We start from the raw sequence: 21,505 nt of genomic DNA, 5'->3' as shown, positions 1-21,505 counted from the left end.
CCGTGGGAGGCACTATGCGGATGATGAAGAAGTTATTGATGCAGTACGACGTTGGCTCCGACATCGACCAGTGGAATGGTACCGTGCAGGCATACAGGCCCTCATTTCAAGGTGGTGTAAGGCCGTAGCATTGAATGGAGATTACGTTGAAAAATAGTGTTGTGTAGCTAAAAGATTGGGGAATAACCTGGTGTATTTCCATGCTGAATAAAACAACCCCTGTTTCAGAAAAAAAATGTGTTGCATTACTTATTGAACTGCCCTCGTACTGTGCTGGATCTCAGGTGCAGACGTAAATCCACTCTAATAGTAGGTGCAGGAGATCATAGCACATGGTGGATAGATTACACAACATGTAAGGTGTCCTTACCCAGAAAACCCATACTTCTTTGAAATTTAGAAAAGTGTACAACAAACCCTAAGAAGATCCATGTATAATTAAGCAAAAAGGTTGATGGAAAGGTCGTCTCAATAACAGTTGATTCACCAACGTAAAACCTTTGCTAGGTATAAGACACCTTTTATTTGCCTTTTACAACAGAAAATGAGTTACTGCAGATTTATTCTAGCCCCCAACATCATAGGCATTCTGGCAGATGACTAAGTTAAATTTCAAAATAACTGAAAAAGTTATTTCTAGCCAGCTCTGAACCCAATGTGTATTGCTCCTAGGACTTGCCTGTGTCATGGGCATATTCCGTAAGATACACTACAAGCTTACAACAACATTTCGTTGCCAATAACCTTCAATTATTACTAGTCACAAGTTTACACAGTCATTTTACATTCTTATTTAAAGATTTCTTATACAATTGGTTAAATATACATATAATGCATAATATAAACAAACACAGGCACAAAAGTTTTATAACTGAGTAAGTCTCTTAACCAGTTCATAGGTCTTGATATTACCAAATGCAGTTCACTGAGATCACCAGGAAAGTTTATAATAAATGTTCTTCGATCATATGTTGACAAGTCACTTTCACACAGTACATGGACTACACCACAGGATTAACAAATTAGAATAATAATTCTAAAGTTTGTACTGCTCAAAATGGAGATACCTTTAAATTTTCATATCTTCACGGCTGCTGATATGTCGGACACTTCCATTTTATGTAACTCACATTTTATTAGTGCTAAATGCCTAGCTGCAGTAAATGACAGTTCTGGGGTCAGATGAGGAACTCGAGTAACCAACGAAGTGGTCCACACTCCCAAGAATGGCATGTACTGTTCATAGAACTGTTCCTCTAATGATGGAAGTCTGCAGACACCTACAGCGTACAGTCAGCCTCTACATTAACAAATCCCCGCGACACTTGCCTGAGTAAGCGCACACCGTGAGGGGCCTGCGATCGCAGTGCCGCCGACAGTGGCTCGTCGGACAAGTCGGTCAGACTCGGACTGTAGAGCTGAGAGCTTTTTCGTGTAGCTTCTGAAAATAAAAACATTTAGTTTAGAGAGTGTACAGTGCCTTCAAACATGCAATTTGGTATAGTAGGAAAGGGAAGAGAAGGAAAAATAGTAGAAAAACATGGACAGGGAAAGGTATGAAAAAGAAATGTGCCTGATAAACCAGATGTTAGCAGTGATTTTATGTCCTGTGCAAAATTTTAAGATTTACTGAGAGGGTATCAGTTCTTTCGGACATGTCCAAAAGAACAGATACCATCGGTGACCGTGCAGCTCATTAGAATGAAATTACAATGAAATGAACACCCTTAGCTGCTTACAGGCGTTGACATACATCAACGGGAACAGATGAAAATGTGTGCCCCGATGAATGTAGTGCGGGACAATACGTAGAGAATGTGGGTTTCGCGGGAGGCATGCCAGAGATAAATCCCTGCAGTCGCGCTATCCTCTGTGTCCTCGGTGACTCAGATGGATAGAGCGTCTGCCATGTAAGCAGGAGATCCCGGGTTCAGGTCCCGGTCAGGGCACACATTTTCATCTGTCCCCGTTGACGTATGTCAATGCCTGTAAGCAGCTAAGGGTGTTCATTTCATTGTAATCTGGTTTAAGAATCGTCTAAGAAGGTTGTATATGTGCAAGAGACCTGGAGACAATGGCAAGTTTCAGATTGATTGTACAGGGTGATCCATCTAAGACGTCATAAGAGTATTGCATTATATTTATTAAGTTAGTGAATAAATCTCCAAGCGATTTTCTGCAAAGTACATGAAAATGGGGCGAGTTAACAATGAATGACCATGCTTTGTGAGGCAAGCTGTCAGCACCTAGTTCACAGTGCAAACAGCAGATGTCAGAAGCACATTGTACAACCTACAGAGGTGACAACAGTCAACACACGCTGAGTGTGCTACCTTGTAAGTGAAAATGGTTGTTACAAAGCAACAACGTAGTCAATGTGGCATGTGGCCTAAAAAATTTTCGAGTGTTGTAGAGACCCAGGGAGTTTTCAGGTGTCGGTGCAGTGTTATCAGCCCATTCTTTCTTGTGGAGGAGACTGTTTGTGCTCTCAATTACCTGGAAATAATTGACCAGTATGTCATTTATCAATTACAGAAAGATGGGATACTGGACATCGATGTCTATCAACATGATGGTGCTCCAGCACACTTGGATGTCATTGTGTGAGGACAATTAAACCAGATATTCAGATATTCAACGATCGCCAGTGTGGGTTTGGTAGACCCCTCCCACAGCCTTTAATATTCCGGCCTAACATCAACATTATTTCCATAAAAACCGCAGAATCTGACTGACCTACAGAGTCATGTTACAGTAGCCTTTTATCAAATCACTCCAGGAATGCTGCACACCCCCGAGGCACAATATGTGCCCCATTTGCAGTGACCGACATGTTGAGAGCTAATGTGCTGTGTGACAAATTTCAGACACAAAGTCCAGCCTCCCCTCCACATGTATGTGCTGCTAATAAGCAACAAGTTTGCACACTTTCTTGTATATAGTGCTTTACTTTTCCAACATCTCAAATGTGTCACCTAACATAATGGTAAGACACGAGATTTTGGAACCGCATTTATACTGTAAGACATTTCCAGGGACAGATGTGGGCTCTGACCACAATTTATTTTTTATGAACTGTAGATTAAAACTCAATAAATCACAAAATGATAGGAAATTATGGAGATGGAACCTGGATAAGTTGAAAGAACCGAAGATTACTGAGAGTTTCAAAGGGAGAATTAGGCAACCTTTGACTGAAACAGCAGAAAATGAATGGGTAGCTTTGACAGATGAAATAGTCAAGGCAGCAGGGGATCAAATAGGCAAACAACGAAGGGCTAATAGGATCCTTGGATAACACAGCAGACACTGAATTTAAATGATGAAAGGAGAAAACATAAAATGCAGCAAATGAACTGGGTGCAATGGAATACAGATGTCTAAAGAATGAGATTGACAGAAAGTGCTAAATGACTAAGCAGGAATGGCTAGAGGACAATGCAAGCCGTTATAAGCCTGCATAACTGAGGGAAAGATAGATGCCACCTACAGGAAAATTAAAGAGACCTTTGGCAAAAAGAGAAGCAGCTCTCTGAATATCGAGAGCTCAGAAGGAAAAGCAGTACTGAACAAAGAAAGGAAAGCTGAAAGGTGGAGCCAATATATAGATGAGTTCTACAAAGGAAATGAACATGAATACAGTATTGTAGAAAGGGAAGGGGATGCTGATGAAGATGGGGTGGGAGACATTATACTGCGGGAAGACTGACAGAGCACTGAAAGAACTAAGGCGAAACAAGGCCCCTGGAGTAGACAACATTCTGTCAGAACCGCTGATAGCTTTGGGAGACCCAGCCACAACAAAACTATTCCATCTGGCATGCATGATGTGTGAGACAGGCGAAATACCCTCAGACTTCATGAAGAATGTAATAATTCCAATTGTGAATAAAGCAGGTGCTGACAGGTGTGGATGTTACCAAACTATCACGCTACTAAGTCATAGTTGCAAAATACTAACAAAAATTATTTACAGAAGAATGGAAAACTGGTAGATGCCTACCTTGGGGAAAATCAATTTGATTTCCAGAAAAATGTAGGGACAGGCAAGGCAATACTGACCCTGTGACTTATCTTAAAAGACTGCATAAGGAAAGGCAAACTTACACTTATATGATTTGTAAACCTACAGAAAGTTTTTGACATTGCTGACTGGAATACACTCTTTTAAATTCTGAAAGAAGCAAGGGTAAAATACAGGAAGTGAAATGCTATTCAGAATTTCTACAGGAACCAAATGGCAGTTATAAGAGTCATGGAGCACAAAAGGGAACCACTGGTTGGGAAGGGAGTGAGACAGGGTTGTGGTCTATACCCTATCATTTGGACTGTATGATGAACATGCAGTACAGGAAACCAAAGAAAAATTTTCTGAACAAATTAAAGTTTCGGGAAAAGAAATAAAAATTTTGAGGTTTGGTGATAAGAACTTAAAAAATAAAAATAAAATAAGGTGATTTACTGTTTAATTGTGTTCTAGAAAAAACTGTAAGGATCTGAAATTCGGAGCTAAACAAATCACAAAATTGAACCAATGAATCTGGGAAGGAAAACAAATGGAATTAAGGTAAACTGCTTGGCTTTTGTGGATGATTTTGCAATACTTTCAGAAAACCTGACAAAAGCTGTTCTTCAGATAAACCTTCTGGAATAAATAGCAAACAGAACTGGTTTCAAAATTTCAGCTGGAAAAAAACAAAATTCATGACAAGTATAAAAAATGTGCCAAAATTCACAGCAAAACAAATAGGTAAAATAGAGCGAGTAAATAAATATACATATCTTGGGAGACTATTCAACAGAATGGACTACAAAAATCTGCAATAGATGTAAGGATTAACAAAATGGAAAGAGCATAGGGTTTGACCAAAAATATTTACAACAAGAAATGTATATCTAGAAAAACAAAACTAAAACCCCACACCACACTGGTTCGACCAGAATGTTTATATGGATCTTAATGCCTAAAAATGAACTATAAGATGGACAGATTAGAGGTTCTCAAAAGAAGGATTATTAGAAAAATAACAACTGCAATAAAAACTGCAGATGGTTGGAATATAAGAAGTAATGAGGAGATCTACAAAAATATAAAGGAAATATATGAAGTAATGGCCACACAAAGATTAACCTTTTTTGGACACCTCTACCGAATGGATGGAAATAAACTAACAAAGCAAATACTGCTATATTTCTGAAAGAAGAAATCGACAATAGCATGGATTACAGTAGTAAGGAAAGATCTAGAAAGAAACAACATTAAAGAACCAGAAATAGCAGAAAGAAACTGTTTTAAAAATAAAATACTAAATTTGGGAGGCATTCAAAGCAGAAGAAATAAAATATGGGGAACAACATGGACAGAAGAAATGAAGAGACTTTATGGAGAGAAAATGAGGGAATACTGGAAAAATAGAAAATAACAAAGGAAGATGAGGAACTGAAGTTGTTAACATGATCCTAGTTGGTCAATACGATTAAAAAAAGTTTCAGTGCACAAAATAGCTATGGTCATAAGCGCCCATTTGTGACTTAGTGAAGGATAAAACAGGAATTGAAATCAGCATCAATGGGAGCGAAACTTAATGAGGAGGAAAACTAAAAAAACAGAAGGAAATCTTAGAAAAGTGCTATTGAAGAGGGGGTTGTTTTCCCCAAAAAGAGTTTCAAATGACCAATGTCATCTCACTCACACTTATAAACTCAAGGACACGATCAGCTGAGCACGAGTCATCTGCTAAAATGGAAGATATATCGGGAAACAGCTGTAAACGGGCACAAAGTGGTTTAAAATAGGGGCACTGAAGTAACAGGTGTCTCACCATCCACGACTGAGAGCAGTGGGGACAAAGCAGAGGAGGAGCGCCACTTAAAAGATCTCAATGGCTAAAAAGACAATGCCCAATCCAGAGTCAAGTTAAAGTTACCTCCTCCCAACAACAGGGCCAGACGGAAGAGGTCTAAGCACAGGGAAGAGGTTTTATGACCCACAATTTATTATCCTGAAGTGCAGACCAATGAGTGTGCCATAAAAGAGTAACACAACAATATAAAATGCTCTGTAGACCAGCAAACGGAACCGTGCAAACGGCGGGCTGAGGAATACAGAGAGCAACCTTCGCCACTATATGGGCTGCCTCTTTCCACATATACCAACATGCCCTGGGATCCAGAGAAATGCCACAGAGATTCCCCCCAAGTGGAGCATATGGAGGCAGGCCTGAATCTGGTGGACCAGAGGGTGGACAGGATAAAGAGCTTGGAGATTGAGAAGAGAGCTCAGCGAATACTAGCATATAATATACTGTATCCGCTGACGGCAACAGATGTATTGGACAGCACGGAGAACAGCAGTAAAAACTGAACACTGGTCAGGAAACTGAAATTTAATAGGGGTGTCGTCAATAATATAGGCTTTCCTGACACCAAAGGTGGTCTTGGAGCCGTCAGTATAAATAAATGTGGCATCCTCCATTTGTGTGCATAGAGCAGCTAATGCCCAACGATAAACTAGGGGGAGGGGTACTATCCTTGGGAAGCTGACAAAGGTCACAGAGAAGGCATGTCCAGGGGTGGGGCCAAGGTGGCAGCATACTCCTATTTGTCAGAAAGGTTTTAGGAAATTGGAAGGAAAGTGAATGTAGCAGTTGACAGAAGTGGACTCCTGGTGGCAGCAGAGAGGAAGGGTTGCCTGCATACCCTAAATTCAAGGAGGCGTCGGGGGGGGGGGGGGGGGGGGAACACGGGTCAGATTAGCAGGCATGGAAGACAGATGACTATCAAAATGACTCAGACAGCTCACTGATCGGACAGCGGAGGTTCAGCAGTTTCAGCGTAAAGGCTCTCCATGGGGCTGGTGTAAAAAGCTCCAGATGCTAAATGCAATCCACGGTGGTGGACAGAGTCGAGACACTGAAGAATAGACGGCTGTGCAGAGGAGTAAACTATGCTTCCATGGTCCAATTTTGAGCACAGTAAGGCGCAGCATAGGCGGAGGAGGATCACTCTGTCCGTTGCCCAGGAGCAGAGCACAGAGGGTGTTGAGGGATCGCAGACAGCGAGCCGAAAGATATGAAATGTGGGAAGACCAGCACAGTTTTCTGTCAAACATAAGTCCCAAAAAATTGGCGACATCTGTGAATGGAAGGTCAACAGGGCCTAGATGTAAAGATGGCAGATAAAACTCCATACCACGCCAAAAATTTACACAGACAGTCTTACTGGGAGAAAATTGGAAACTGGTTTTGATGCTCCACGAATGGAGGCAATCGAGGCATCCTTGATGACGTCATTCGAGAAGGCTGGTCTGTTGAGAGGTGTAGTAGACTGCAAAGTCATCGAGAAAGAGGAAGCCCGAGACATCGGAAAGTAGACAATCCATAATTGGATTTGTGGTGATGGCAAACAGTACAACGCTTAGCACGGAGCCCAGGGGCACCCCTTTTTCTTGAGAGAAAGTACGGGATAGAGTAGTGTTCACCTGCACCTCAAATGTGTGCTCTGTCATAAATTCACGGATGAAACGGAGTAGCCGACCTTGAAAGCCCCAAGAGAACAGCATGCAGAGGATGCCTGTCCTCCAACAGGTGTCGTATGCCCTCTCCGTATCAAAAAATATAGCTATCGTTTGGTGTTTGCTGAGAAAATTGTTCATGATATAAGTGGACAGAGCAACAAGATGGTCAACTGTCGAACGATGCTTTCAGAAACCGCATCGGGCTGTTGTTAAAAGGTTTTGGGACCACAGCCACCAGCCTAAATGGCTATTTACCATATGCTCCAAAACCTTACAAACACTACTCGTGAAAGAGATTGGGCGATAGTTGGAGGGGAGATGTTTGTCCTTTCCAGGTTTCGGAACAGGTATGACAATAGCTTCCCGCTATTTTCTGGGAAAGGTACTGTCAACACAAAAGTTGATTATGAAGGCGAAGGAGGTTGCACAGACAAGTGTATGATAGATGCAGCAACATGTGGACGTGGATACCATCTGCTCCCAGAGCAGAAGAGCGAGAGGAGGAGAATGCATGTCTGAGTTCCCGCATAGAAAGAACGGCATTATACCTTTCACGATATTGAGAGGAAAAAGCAAGAGGTCGCTGGTCGCTCTTCCGCAACCCATTTCTTCAGGAGAAAGACTGGTGGGTAATTCAAAGAGCTCAAAATTTCAGCAAAGTGTTGACCCAATGACTTAGAGATTGCGACTGGGTACACTAAGGTATCCTGCATGACAGTTAGCCCAGAGGTTGGGGGAAAACTGGAAGTGACGGATATCTGTCAGATTGACTCCAAACAATTGATGAGGGAGTGAAGGTATTAAATGAGCTGCTAAAGAAATTCCAGCTTGCCTTCTTGCAGTCGTATATGATGTGAAGGCATCGCGCACGTAACTGCTTATAGCAGATACAGTTGGCCAACGTAGGATGATGGCGGCAAACACGAAGAGCACGTCTCCACTCGCGTATCGCGTCATGGCACACCTCGTTCCACCGAGGAACTGGGGGGCACTGGGGCAAAGGGGAACTACGAGGTATCGAACATTCTGTGGCTGTAAGAAAAACTTCTGTAACACGAGTGACCTGATAATCGATGCTAGGAAATTGACGGTCATCAAATGTTGCTAGATAGGAGAAAAGCGTCCAATCGGCTTAAGAAAACTTCCAGTGTCTTGGGCGCATAGATGGCAATTGTGGCTGTAATCGAAGGACACATGGAAAATGGTCACTCGAGTATTTATTGGCAAGAGGGAACCATTCAAAGTGCCAAGCTAGCTGAACAGTACTGACCGAAAGGTCCAAATGAGTAGGTTGATATGGAGGCACACAAAAATGTAGGTTCCCCAGCGTTGAGGCAAACAACATCCACTTGGTGGAAGAGGTCAATCAACAGGGAGACTCTCGGACAAGGACGCAGAGGTCCACAAAGTAGGTGGTGGGGATTGAAGTCCCCAACCAGCAAATAGGGGGGCGGAAGCTGACGAAGAAGATGAGGGAGATCAGCTCTTGCCATTGGTGTGGACGATGGAATGTATACAGCACAAAGAGAGAAGGTGTATCCAGAAAGGGAAAGATGGACAGCAACAGTTTGGAAGGAACATGGAGAAGAGTCATGAGTCCTCCATATGCTGGAGTGCCATCAACAGAGGGGAGATCAAATCAGATTCACTTAAAATAAGGAAAAACAATGTGATCGCGGGGACGCAGCTTTGTTTCCTGATGACAGAAGATGACCGGCGAGTAGGATCGTAAGAGGATCGACAATTCATCCCAACTGGCTCGAATGCCACGGATATTCCAATGGATAATGGACATCGGGTGGACAGAAAAGGGAAGAATGTGACCAAGGTTGCCGTCAACTCAACGACTGCTCAGAGCCAGTGACCGACAGCGTGGAACAGCATTCAGCCGAAGGCAGAAGATCCCGATCCATAGGTTGTTCGGCAGCAGCTGCTGCCACCAGCAATCGGCCGGTTGATCGGCCGCCAGCAGTGCGCCTGGGCCACACAGAAGATGGCCAATCGCGGTGACCGCCAGGTGGTGCTGTAGATGAGACACGCCGTGGCGGAGAAGGAGAGGAACTGGGTTTCTAATTAGCCTTCTTGGAAACAGGACGTTGAGATGAGGGAGGGATCGACGGTTGTGAAGTCGGGGTACGTAAAAAATCTTCACGAGTAGGCTCTTTTTTGGAAGTCTGGCTGTCTGATTTTGGGGCTTGTGATTTAGCAGAGCCCGATGAAGGGTGAGCCATAGAGTGGGGAAGTTGAAGGGGTGATCTTTGCACTGGCCGATCTGACGACCGTGGCACTAAAGGTGAGATCACAAGTCTGCGTGGCCGCCTCCTTTGTTGGCCGAGGAGAGGCAAGGACAGTGCTGTATTTACCTGCGTGAGGCACAGTGGGCTTTCGACTGGCGAATAACTTTCGAGCAGCAAAGATCGACACCTTTTCCTTCACTCTGATTTCCTGAAATAACCGTTTGTCTTTGAAAATGGGGCAATCTATAGAGGAAGCAGCATGGTCGCCCATACAGTTGATGCAACAAGGGGATGGAGGTGGACAAGCACCCTCATGGGCATCCCTGCCACAGGTTACACGTTTGGCCATATTGGAACATGACTGGCTGGTGTGATTAAACCTCTGACACCGATAGCAATGCATAGGGTCGGGGATGGTAAACATGAACTGAAAATATCCTGCTTTAATGTTCAATGGAAGTTGAACTCTGTCAAACATCAAAAAGAGAGTGCGGATTGGCACCAATTCCTTCTCAACCCTTTTCGTGACTCATTGTACGGCCATTACTCCCTGATCAGACAGGTAATTTTTAATGTTCTCATTTGATAATCCGTTGTGTGATCTTGTATAAACCACACCACGTGATGAGCTTAAAGTACGGTGTGCTCCCGCCTGGATAGGGGAGGTGTGTAGCAGCGTAGTTTGAAGCAATTTATGTGCCTGGAGGGCACTATCTGCTTCTAGCAACAAAGTGCCATTTCGTATCCAGGAACATGACTTTACAGGACCTGCAATTGCATTGACACCTTTCTGAATAATGAAAGGGTCGACTGTCGAGAAGTCTCGACCTTCGTCAGACTGAGAAATGACTAGGAACTTTGGCACTGACAGAAGAATTGTCCGTGGCTGAGACTCGTCTAGCTTTCTCTTGTGGGCAGAAGTTTTAGAATTAGAAGAAACCATTGCAAAAGTATCCACCATGATTACTGGCGTCTCTGATGGCGTTCTCCTTCCTAGTGGGAGCCCTCTCTGAGGGCACTCCCGCCTTAGGTGATTGTGTACACCTCAGGCCACACCTCCCGAGAAACGGACGGAAGGACCGATCGGCACGTTCGGAAAGTACCAACTCGGGTAACCGCCCCTCCTCGGGCCTGGCCTTTACCAGGGGGTACGTACGTGTCCTACTTGTCTATCTGGGGTGGGGAATTACCCGTTACCCCGTCACCGGCTACGTGTGGGTTGGTCTTCAGACAGGCACAGGGAGGAAAGAAAGAAAAGGAAAGTAGAGAAGAATTCTCAAGCGCTGCAGCTGAGAAGAAGGGAAAGAGAAGAATCGAGAAAAGAGAAGGGCAAAGTAAGGGCAGATATGTTACATTGTAGAGATAAAAGAAGAGAAATCACTTCATTCGTTCACAAGTGTCCATCTCTGGATGTAGGCGCAAAACAGACTCCCAAAGAGAAGGAGAAGGGGAAGGGGAAGGGGAAGGGGAAGGGAAAAGGGGGGAGGGGGGGAGGAGGAGGGTCGGGGACAGGAAGGGATGTGGAAAGGGAAGGCACGCAGCCCAGAAAGGAAAGAGAGTTGCACGAGCTCGGGGTCACGTGCCCACCATGCACAAAAGAGTTGTGGACGACAAGAAATTTGTGGCACAGTGTAACGAAAGGAATGGATCAGTTGATAGGACACATCCAGAGGCATTGTGGCAAATACAATTTGTTAATGGAGGGAAGTGGGGGGGGGGGGGGGAGTAAAAATTGTACAGGTGGTGCATGTCACGAACACAGTAAGCAGGTTCAAATTGATGTAGCTGCAGTATTTATACATAGATTAAGAGGTCTGCACATGATTGGCTAGTATCAAACCAGCTACATCAAACCATCCTTTGGACTGAAGGCCACAAAGTATGCCTACATTTAAAATACAACATAATAAAGAGTCACAAAAAAAGAAATGAATGTAAGTCTCACAAAAGGGCACCAGGTAACAGATTTTTCATTACAGATTCCAGTGCATACAGTGGTTAAATAGCAAAAGAGGCAACCTACAACTTCAATGTTCTGCATCGTTTGGTAAAAGCAACCACCCAATTCTGAAGTTTTCCTCTGGCAAATGAGGAATGTAAATTTTAAGTGTGCATTGTATCTGACTTCTTTTACTCTTGGTCTTTAGAAGTGTGTTGCCTTGACAACACATTTATGTACAATTCTCCAATACTGTTATTTTCGCAGTTAAGAATGTCAACGGAGAGTGCGTGGAATAAAAATTAACATTCACTGGTAGCAAATATATTTCCCTTATAATGCAACAGGACTTTAATGTTAAAGGTTCAAGCAACTAACTGTGGCTCCTCGTTTGTGCATTTCAAACAAAACCGATAAGATAAAAACACAAATTACTTTTTGATACTGAGTAGCACATTAGCCATCTATTAAGAAACTACACCTCAATCTAAATAACTACACAATGTGGACAATCTGTATACAGTAGGCCTACATGGTTCTTTAATGTGTTGTTAGCACAGTTATGTGCTCCTTAACAGCTCCATTGCTAAACAGAGATATACAATCTGCCAACAGCAGCATGCAACTCAAGAGCCTGAAGTATACTGTAAGTGCACTTTAGGCCAACAGTTCAAATGTAGGTAGCATTACACATTATATGAACTACTCACCATCATCCTCAATTTATGACTTCAACTTCAGTCACTGCACAAGCATCCATTTTCATTTTCACTCTTTTCCAACTTAACCTTTTTTGCGGTAACTTTCATCTGACATCTGTGATCCTGCCTCTTCAGCCTTTATTTCTTTCTGTTATTTGAAGATGTCTCCATTTTCCACAATTTTGTCTTGGAATCCACCAGTTTCTTACATTTCAGGGGAGGTAATGCTGACAGGCTCGGGTTTCTTTTCCGTCCTCTCAAAAGGTTCTTCTGCCATTCTGTTTACAGCTGTCGCTAAATGCCTTATCGTGCAAAAATACAAACAACGGTAACACCAAAAATTCTGAAAACCAGTTTACTTACATACACATCTCAACACTACCTTTGATGATGAAGCCCTTCACTATCTGTGTCAGTTCCAAACACTAACATTTAGTCCAGTCAATGAAGGAAAATTAGGGGAAAAGTCACGTAGTCACAAAGTTTTACACAGTTCTAGGATATATTGTCACAAACATTGTACTAAAAACCCTGACCTGTGGAGTGTGAGCATTGGTGTGGGGGTAGGTTTAAAGGTAATTTTTTATTTTTGTTCTTGAATGACTCAAAAACAACGGATCCTGGGGAAATTCTTCCCCAATACAAAATTAACCTGCATTCACTTCCCTGCCAAAAAAGGTTCTAGTCACTTTTTCTCTAGGACTAAAAATTGCAAATTATGGCACTAAAAATATTGTTCCAATGGTAAAAAATTAATGTACTTCCCTCCTTCCTAGGTAAGCAAACTGAAGGTTAAGCAGGTGATCCCCCTCGCTACATCACAAGAAGCAACTACAGGGTACATCACAAAGTTTTCCGTCCACAATACGCCACACGAATCGCTGGTGACACAGCGTGCAGATGTCCACGGGGAGGGTTTATTTTGCACAAAATGAGTTAACACTACACAGAATGCAGATACAAGTTACTAACAACACTAATGCAGGGAATGTACATGAACTGGACGTATGTAAATCTCTGCACAATGTTCTACACTGCAAGAGGAGAAACTGATTCTTAGTGATCCGTTACGGGAAAGGCAGCTTCCCCCACCACAGGTGCTGCTCCCCAGCATTTCCTGTCCATTTGTATTATGCAAATGGACAGAATAGCTTCACTGAACTCATGTTTACACAGTGGAGTTATTTTCAGTTTACTGGGTACTTATTTGCAGTTGTTGAGTGCGCTACTCATATCATGTAAAAAAGTTCAACAGCTGGAACTGTCAATTGTCTACCACGCTGAAGAGACTCTTCCAAATAGGACACACTGTCAATATGTACAGGACATCATAGATTTCATTGTCACAAGCTGGAATACTTTTCACAGCACGAGGGTTATCAAATGCATCACCCTGCCTCAGTTCTCCAAAAATACGATGAGGCTCAGAGGCTTAATCCACTGCAACAAAAGTAGGTCACCAAGACTATAACAGTTGTTCAGATATTTCAACATAAGTCAAGCAATGCGTTACAGCAGATAACTGTTATAGACTTCAATATTAACAGTCACATTCCATCAGACATAGCCACACCTATCTCGGAAGATGTACTGTGGATGTGCGTTAAGTGGTTCCACTCGGTGCAGCCCACTCTGCAAATGCAGCAATTCATGAATTATGAATGGAAAATATTTATGCAGTCTACCTGTAACACAATTAATGGGAGAGAAGTGCAGTAACATTTTTAGTCATCCATTAATTCACCACCAAGTGCCTAAAACACAATTACACAGTTTTACAATACACAGCAGCAGGGTGCCACTTTTTACAGTCCAGTCCCTTTCCCACCAACACCACATAAGTAACTGACAACATAATAGCTCACTTAACACCTTCAAATAAATAGGCCTACTCCCTTTCCAAACAGGAAATAACTTCACTATATAAACACAAGTTCTGGTTATCACTGTTAGCATTCAACCGCGATTCTTATACATATATTTTAACAACGCGTTTCAAGAGACAATGCTCTCATCATCATATCTTGAAACGCGCTGTTAAAATATATGTATAAGAATCGCGGTTGAATGTTAACAGTGATAACCAGTATAACGAAAACTGCTACCTCGACTCCATAATGGATTATATTAAACACAAGTTCATCAAAGCTATTTTGTCTATCAGCAAAAGATAAGTGGACACGAAACACAGGGCAGTTACAGCCTGTCTGTAAACAGAGAAGTGAGCAGTACTCACAATGGTGGAAGTGATCTTTCTTAGAAGAACACTACGTCTTCTGAACAGAACCATAAAGAACCAATTTCTCCTGTAGCAGTGTAGCACAGTATGCAGAGATTAAAGTAGATTCTGTTCATATTCATTACCTGTATTAGTGTTATTAGTACCTTATATTCGCATTCCATGTAGTGTTAATGCACGTTGTGCAAACTAAACCCTCCTCGAGCGTGTCTGTGCACTGTGTCGGCAGTGATTCATATAGTGCACTACAGAGGGGCCATATAAGTTTGTGATATACTCTGTAGTTGCTTCTTGTGACGCAGTGGACGAGATAGAGTGGAGAATCACCAGCTCCACCTTCAGATTTGTAGACCTATGGAGGTGGGAAGTGCACAAACACAGTGCAGTGAGCTACCTTCACTCACACTCTACTCCACACACCTCCCACAGCCCAGCCTGTTTCACCCCTGGAACACAATTTATCCATTAGTATGCCTCTACTGCAGTTAGATATGGTACACAATTTAATAGTTGTTTTTAACCCGTTCCAAATTATTGGTCCAAGAGGAAGAAAAGTACAGTCCCTTTTTGTAGGAAATTGAATGTAGTGTAATTTTGCACTGGAGAACAATTTCACCAGAAGCCGAGGTTTTCGATTCGTTGGAGAAAAAATAACACACAGGTAACGAATATGAATGAAGGTGATCCAGCAATCTAAAAGTATGTATCTAAAAAAAGGAAATTGACAAATCAAATAACAAAATGAAAACCATATGGAAATATGTTAAAAGCGAGACAGGGAAAAGCCTGTCTGCCAAAGAAGTGATTAGCTTAAGAACTGGGAGCCTTTCGGTGGATGCTCCCGAAATGGTGGCTAATATCTTTAACAATCATTTCCTAACAGTCACCAACCAAATGGGATGCCAGGGTTCTGTAAAGAATGCTACAGAATACTTGCATAACACCTTAACTAACAAAATAGATGAGAAGCATCTTCGAAAAGCTACAGTGATAGAATTAGAAAAAATGATTGTCTTTAAAATGTAAAAATTCTGCTGGAGTTGACAACACTTCCAGCAAGTTACTGAAATATTGTTGTAAAAAAATAAGTACAGTCCTCTGCCATATTAGTAATACATCATTGGAAGAAGGTGTTTTTCCCAACAGGCTAAAATATGGGCTTATAAGACCAATTTATAAAAAGGGAGAAAAGACTGAGGCTACAAACTATCAACCAATCTCATTACTCTCAGTTTTCTCCAAGGTACTAGAGAAATTGATGCATAGCAGAATGGTTGAGCATCTTAGTAAATATAATATCCTCAGCAGTAGCCAGTTTGGCTTTTGGAAAGGGGTATCAACCGTGGATGCAATACATGCCTTTGTTGACAATGTTATGGAAGCCATAAATAATAATATGATGACGGTTGGAATATTTTGTGACCTGTCAAAAGCTTTTGACAGTTTAAGTCACCATATTCTCTTGAGTAAAGCCAAGACCCTAGGAATGGGTGGAACCGTAGGCACGTGGCTTGAATCCTATCTGTGTGGTAGAAAGCAGAAAGTAATCGTGGAAGGACTGCATGGTGGCCAGGTATCTTCAGAATGGGGCTCCATTACTGCAGGAGTACCTCAAGGCTCAGTACTGGGCCCACTGCTCGTTCTAATATTTATAAATAACTTAGCACTACGTACAGAACATGGGAAAATACTCATGTTTGCTGACAACACCATGTTATCAGTTAATAATCTCTCAGGGAATATGTCAAATGAGGCTGCAAATAAAGCTTTTGCAGATTTGACAAACTGGTTTGAAACCAGTGGCCTTACAGTCAACCTAAAAATGACAAATTACATTCACTTCTCTTCTAACACAAATGTTACTAATGAAATGAACCTAAAAATGGGTGAGCACGAGATTTTGAAGGTTGAGTCCTCCAAATTCTTGGATCTGCATATAGATAGCAAAGTGGCACCACCATATTCAAGATCTGTGCAAAAGGCTAAGCTCAGCAACATTTGCCTTAAAAATAATTTCAGACACTAGGGAAATGAGCACAATAAAAACTGCATATTTTAGCTATTTTCACCAACTTATGGCCTATGGTATAATATTTTGGGAAAATCAACCAATAGCAAAAAAATGTTCCATGCACAGAAGCGAGCAATCAGAATTATGTGTGGAGTACACCCTAGGCACTCGTGCAGGGATCTGTTTAGAGCTCTACAAATCCTTACAACACCTGCCCAATATATTTTTTCCCTGATGTGCTTTGTTTCAAAAAATAGCATCTTATTCATAATCATACCACAGTTATAACACCCAAAGAAAACTGGATATCCATTATGAGCTAAAAACGAAAAACATGGTCCAGAAGGGGGTTTTATACAGTGGCACCAAGATTTTTAATGCCCTCCCACCGCTCATTAAAGAACTGGTTGGAAACATGCCAACGTTTAAAGAAAATCTGAAGCAGTTCCTTTTAGATGAGTCTAGTTACAGTATTAATGAATTTCTTAGCAAAATCTCTTGTTTGTGCTTAAAACTTACTGGGGGACCTTTACAATTGATTAATCATACTCCGTAAGTACAGTGTAACTTAATACAATACCCAAATTTATGTATGTCTGTATATGACCCCCATGAACCATGGACCTTGCCGTTGGTGGGGAGGCTTGCGTGCCTCAGCGATACAGATAGCCGTACCGTAGGTGCAACCACAACGGAGGGGTATCTGTTGAGAGGCCAGACAAACGTGTGGTTCCTGAAGAGGGGCAGCAGCCTTTTCAGTAGTTGCAAGGGCAACAGTCTGGATGATTGACTGATCTGGCCTTGTAACAATAACCAAAACGGCCTTGCTGTGCTGGTACTGCGAACGGCTGAAAGCAAGGGGAAACTACAGCCGTAATTTTTCCCGAGGGCATGCAGCTTTACTGTATGATTACATGATGATGGCGTCCTCTTGGGTAAAATATTCCGGAGGTAAAATAGTCCCCCATTCGGATCTCCGGGCGGGGACTACTCAAGAGGATGTCGTTATCAGGAGAAAGAAAACTGGTGTTCTACGGATCGGAGCGTGGAATGTCAGATCCCTTAATCAGGCAGGTAGGTTAGAAAATTTAAAAAGGGAAATGGATAGGTTGAAGTTAGATATAGTGGGAATTAGTGAAGTTCGGTGGCAGGAGGAACAAGACTTCTGGTCAGGTGACTACAGGGTTATAAACACAAAATCAAATAGGGGGAATGCAGGAGTAGGTTTAATAATGAATAGGAAAATAGGAATGCGGGTAAGCTACTACAAACAGCATAGTGAACACATTATTGTGGCCAAGATAGATACGAAGCCCACACCTACTACAGTAGTGCAAGTTTATATGCCAACTAGCTCTGCAGATGACGAAGAAATTGAAGAAATGTATGATGAAATAAAAGAAATTATTCAGATTGTGAAGGGAGACGAAAATTTAATAGTCATGGGTGACTGGAATTCGAGTGTAGGAAAAGGGAGAGAAGGAAACATAGTAGGTGAATATGGATTGGGGGACAGAAATGGAAGAGGAAGCCGCCTGGTAGAATTTTGCACAGAGCACAACATAATCATAACTAACACTTGGTTTAAGAATCATGAAAGAAGGTTGTATACATGGAAGAACCCTGGAGATACTAAAAGGTACCAGACAGATTATATAATGGTAAGACAGAGATTTAGGAACCAGGTTTTAAATTGCAAGACATTTCCAGGGGCAGATGTCGACTCTGACCACAATCTATTGGTTATGACCTGTAGATTAAAACTGAAGAAACTGCAAAAAGGTGGGAAATTAAGGAGATGGGACCTGGATAAACTAAAAGAACCAGAGGTTGTACAGAGATTCAGGGAGAGCATAAGGGAGCAATTGACAGGAATGGGGGAAATAAATACAGTAGAAGAAGAATGGGTAGATTTGAGGGATGAAGTAGTGAAGGCAGCAGAGGATCAAGTAGGTAAAAAGACGAGGGCTAGTAGAAATCCTTGGGTAACAGAAGAAATATTGAATTTAATTGATGAAAGGAGAAAATATAAAAATGCAGTAAGTGAAACAGGCAAAAAGGAATACAAACGTCTCAAAAATGAGATCGACAGGAAGTGCAAAATGGCTAAGCAGGGATGGCTAGAGGACAAATGTAAGGATGTAGAGGCCTATCTCACGAGGGGTAAGATAGATACCGCCTACAGGAAAATTAAAGAGACCTTTGGAGATAAGAGAACGACTTGTATGAATATCAAGAGCTCAGATGGAAACCCAGTTCTAAGCAAAGAAGGGAAAGCAGAAAGGTGGAAGGAGTATATAGAGGGTCTATACAAGGGCGATGTACTTGAGGACAATATTATGGAAATGGAAGAGGATGTAGATGAAGATGAAATGGGAGATACGATACTGCGTGAAGAGTTTGACAGAGCACTGAAAGACCTGAGTCGAAACAAGGCCCCCGGAGTAGACAATATTCCATTAGAACTACTGACGGCCGTGGGAGAGCCAGTCCTGACAAAACTCTACCATCTGGTGAGCAAGATGTATGAGACAGGCGAAATACCCTCAGACTTCAAGAAGAATATAATAATTCCAATCCCAAAGAAAGCAGGTGTTGACATATGTGAAAATTACCGAACTATCAGTTTAATAAGTCACAGCTGCAAAATACTAACACGAATTCTTTACAGACGAATGGAAAAACTAGTAGAAGCCAACCTCGGGGAAGATCAGTTTGGATTCCGTAGAAACACTGGAACACGTGAGGCAATACTGACCTTACGACTTATCTTAGAAGAAAGATTAAGGAAAGGCAAACCTACGTTTCTAGCATTTGTAGACTTAGAGAAAGCTTTTGACAATGTTGACTGGAATACTCTCTTTCAAATTCTAAAGGTGGCAGGGGTAAAATACAGGGAGCGAAAGGCTATTTACAATTTGTACAGAAACCAGATGGCAGTTACAAGAGTCGAGGGACATGAAAGGGAAGCAGTGGTTGGGAAGGGAGTAAGACAGGGTTGTAGCCTCTCTCCGATGTTGTTCAATCTGTATATTGAGCAAGCAGTAAAGGAAACAAAAGAAAAATTCGGAGTAGGTATTAAAATTCATGGAGAAGAAATAAAAACTTTGAGGTTTGCCGATGATATTGTAATTCTGTCAGAGACAGCAAAGGACTTGGAAGAGCAGTTGAATGGAATGGACAGTGTCTTGAAAGGAGGATATAAGATGATCATCAACAAAAGCAAAACAAGGATAATGGAATGTAGTCTAATTAAATCGGGTGATGCTGAGGGAATTAGATTAGGAAATGAGGCACTTAAAGTAGTAAAGGAGTTTTGCTATTTGGGGAGCAAAATAACTGATGATGGTCGAAGTAGAGAGGATATAAAATGTAGGCTGGCAATGGCAAGGAGAGCGTTTCTGAAGAAGAGAAATTTGTTGACATCCAGTATTGATTTAAGTGTCAGGAAGTCATTTCTGAAAGTATTCGTATGGAGTGTAGCCATGTATGGAAGTGAAACATGGACGATAAATAGTTTGGACAAGAAGAGAATAGAAGCTTTCGAAATGTGGTGCTACAGAAGAATGCTGAAGATTAGATGGGTAGATCACGTAACTAATGAGGAAGTATTGAATAGGATTGGGGAGAAGAGAAGTTTGTGGCACAGCTTGACCAGAAGAAGGCATCGGTTGGTAGGACATGTTCTGAGGCATCAAGGGATCACCAATTTAGTATTGGAGGGCAGCGTAGAGGGTAAAAATCGCAGAGGGAGACCAAGAGATGAATACACTAAGCAGATTCAGAAGGATGTAGGTTGCAGTAGGTACTGGGAGATGAAAAAGCTTGCACAGGATAGAGTAGCATGGAGAGCTGCATCAAACCAGTCTCAGGACTGAAGACCACAACAACAACAACTGTATATGATGCCTGTATAACTTAAGAACAATACCCAAATTTATGTATGACTGTATATTCTTTCAGATGTCTTGTATCTTAACTAATATTAAGGGTATATGGTAAACTTCACAGTTTCTTTAATCTAATGATAAGATCAATGTATATGTGCACAAAACAATAATCTGTAAAAACCTTGACTCGTTCTATATCCAGGGATATGTTCCCATATGGATCTATGGAACACGAAATAAATAAATAAATCCACATCCACCCCAATGCTCACACCGCACCGGCCACGATTTTTTGTGTTCAACACACTACCTCCTAGCACTGTGCAACAATATGCGAATGCAAGATTTTTTGCCTTCACTTTGCTTGTGGATGGCTTAACGACGGGCGACAGTTAAAGGAACGCGATGTCATCACTAGCCCTGTGCAGGAGGGGGAATAACTGCCAGTAAGCGGAAATAAAAATGAGTAGACTGGCTGATTCACTCTGCAGTACATGATTGATAGCTTTTCAGGTGAGAATACTTCCGAACATATTACTTCTTGTTATGCATGGTTAAGGTCAATATATGGTCTGTAACTAAATTTAAGAATTACTAATATATTTTATGTAAAGGGTATGTAACATGATAATGCTCACAATGGCAGTTATCCGCTGATATCGGATGTTACAAACTTCAGTGATAAGGCCTCATTTGTAATAATCGGCAAAGTCCGAAACTACCTTCTGCTAGAGTGAAAATTGAGAAATTTCAAATGCTTTCAGTGGTATTGTCCTGACAACGGAGTGTGAGAAAACATTTGAATACTAGCATTGCCAACACGATAAATGAACACACATGATGTATGTACTATACGATAGTTCTATATAAATTGCTTAACAACTCATGTTTGAATACCGATTAATTGAATTATTGTGTGCGTAGTTGACATGCTTTACAGAACTTTTTTCAAAAAGAAAGGTTTGCAAAGCG

At 41.8% G+C, this 21,505-nt stretch overlaps 1 long non-coding RNA gene across 2 annotated transcripts; it reads right to left on the bottom strand.

Moving 5' to 3' along the window:
* Positions 1-1,007: 1,007 nt before the first annotated feature.
* LOC124622284 lies at positions 1,008-21,276 on the bottom strand. Of its 2 annotated transcripts, none has more exons than XR_006980613.1 (3): positions 21,172-21,276; positions 12,403-12,695; positions 1,008-1,441 (listed from the first exon to the last, which is right to left on the bottom strand). It is a non-coding gene; the product is annotated as an uncharacterized LOC124622284 (long non-coding RNA). The 2 variants fall into 2 exon arrangements; XR_006980614.1 differs by lacking the exon at positions 21,172-21,276 and adding an exon at positions 12,776-13,088.
* Positions 21,277-21,505: the final 229 nt, after the last annotated feature.

This window comes from Schistocerca americana, chromosome 7 (assembly GCF_021461395.2).
Source record: "Schistocerca americana isolate TAMUIC-IGC-003095 chromosome 7, iqSchAmer2.1, whole genome shotgun sequence".
NCBI classification, from domain to species: domain Eukaryota; kingdom Metazoa; phylum Arthropoda; class Insecta; order Orthoptera; family Acrididae; genus Schistocerca; species Schistocerca americana.
The sequence above is the reverse complement of the archived record's forward strand: the minus strand, read 5'-3'. Positions and strand labels throughout refer to the sequence as shown.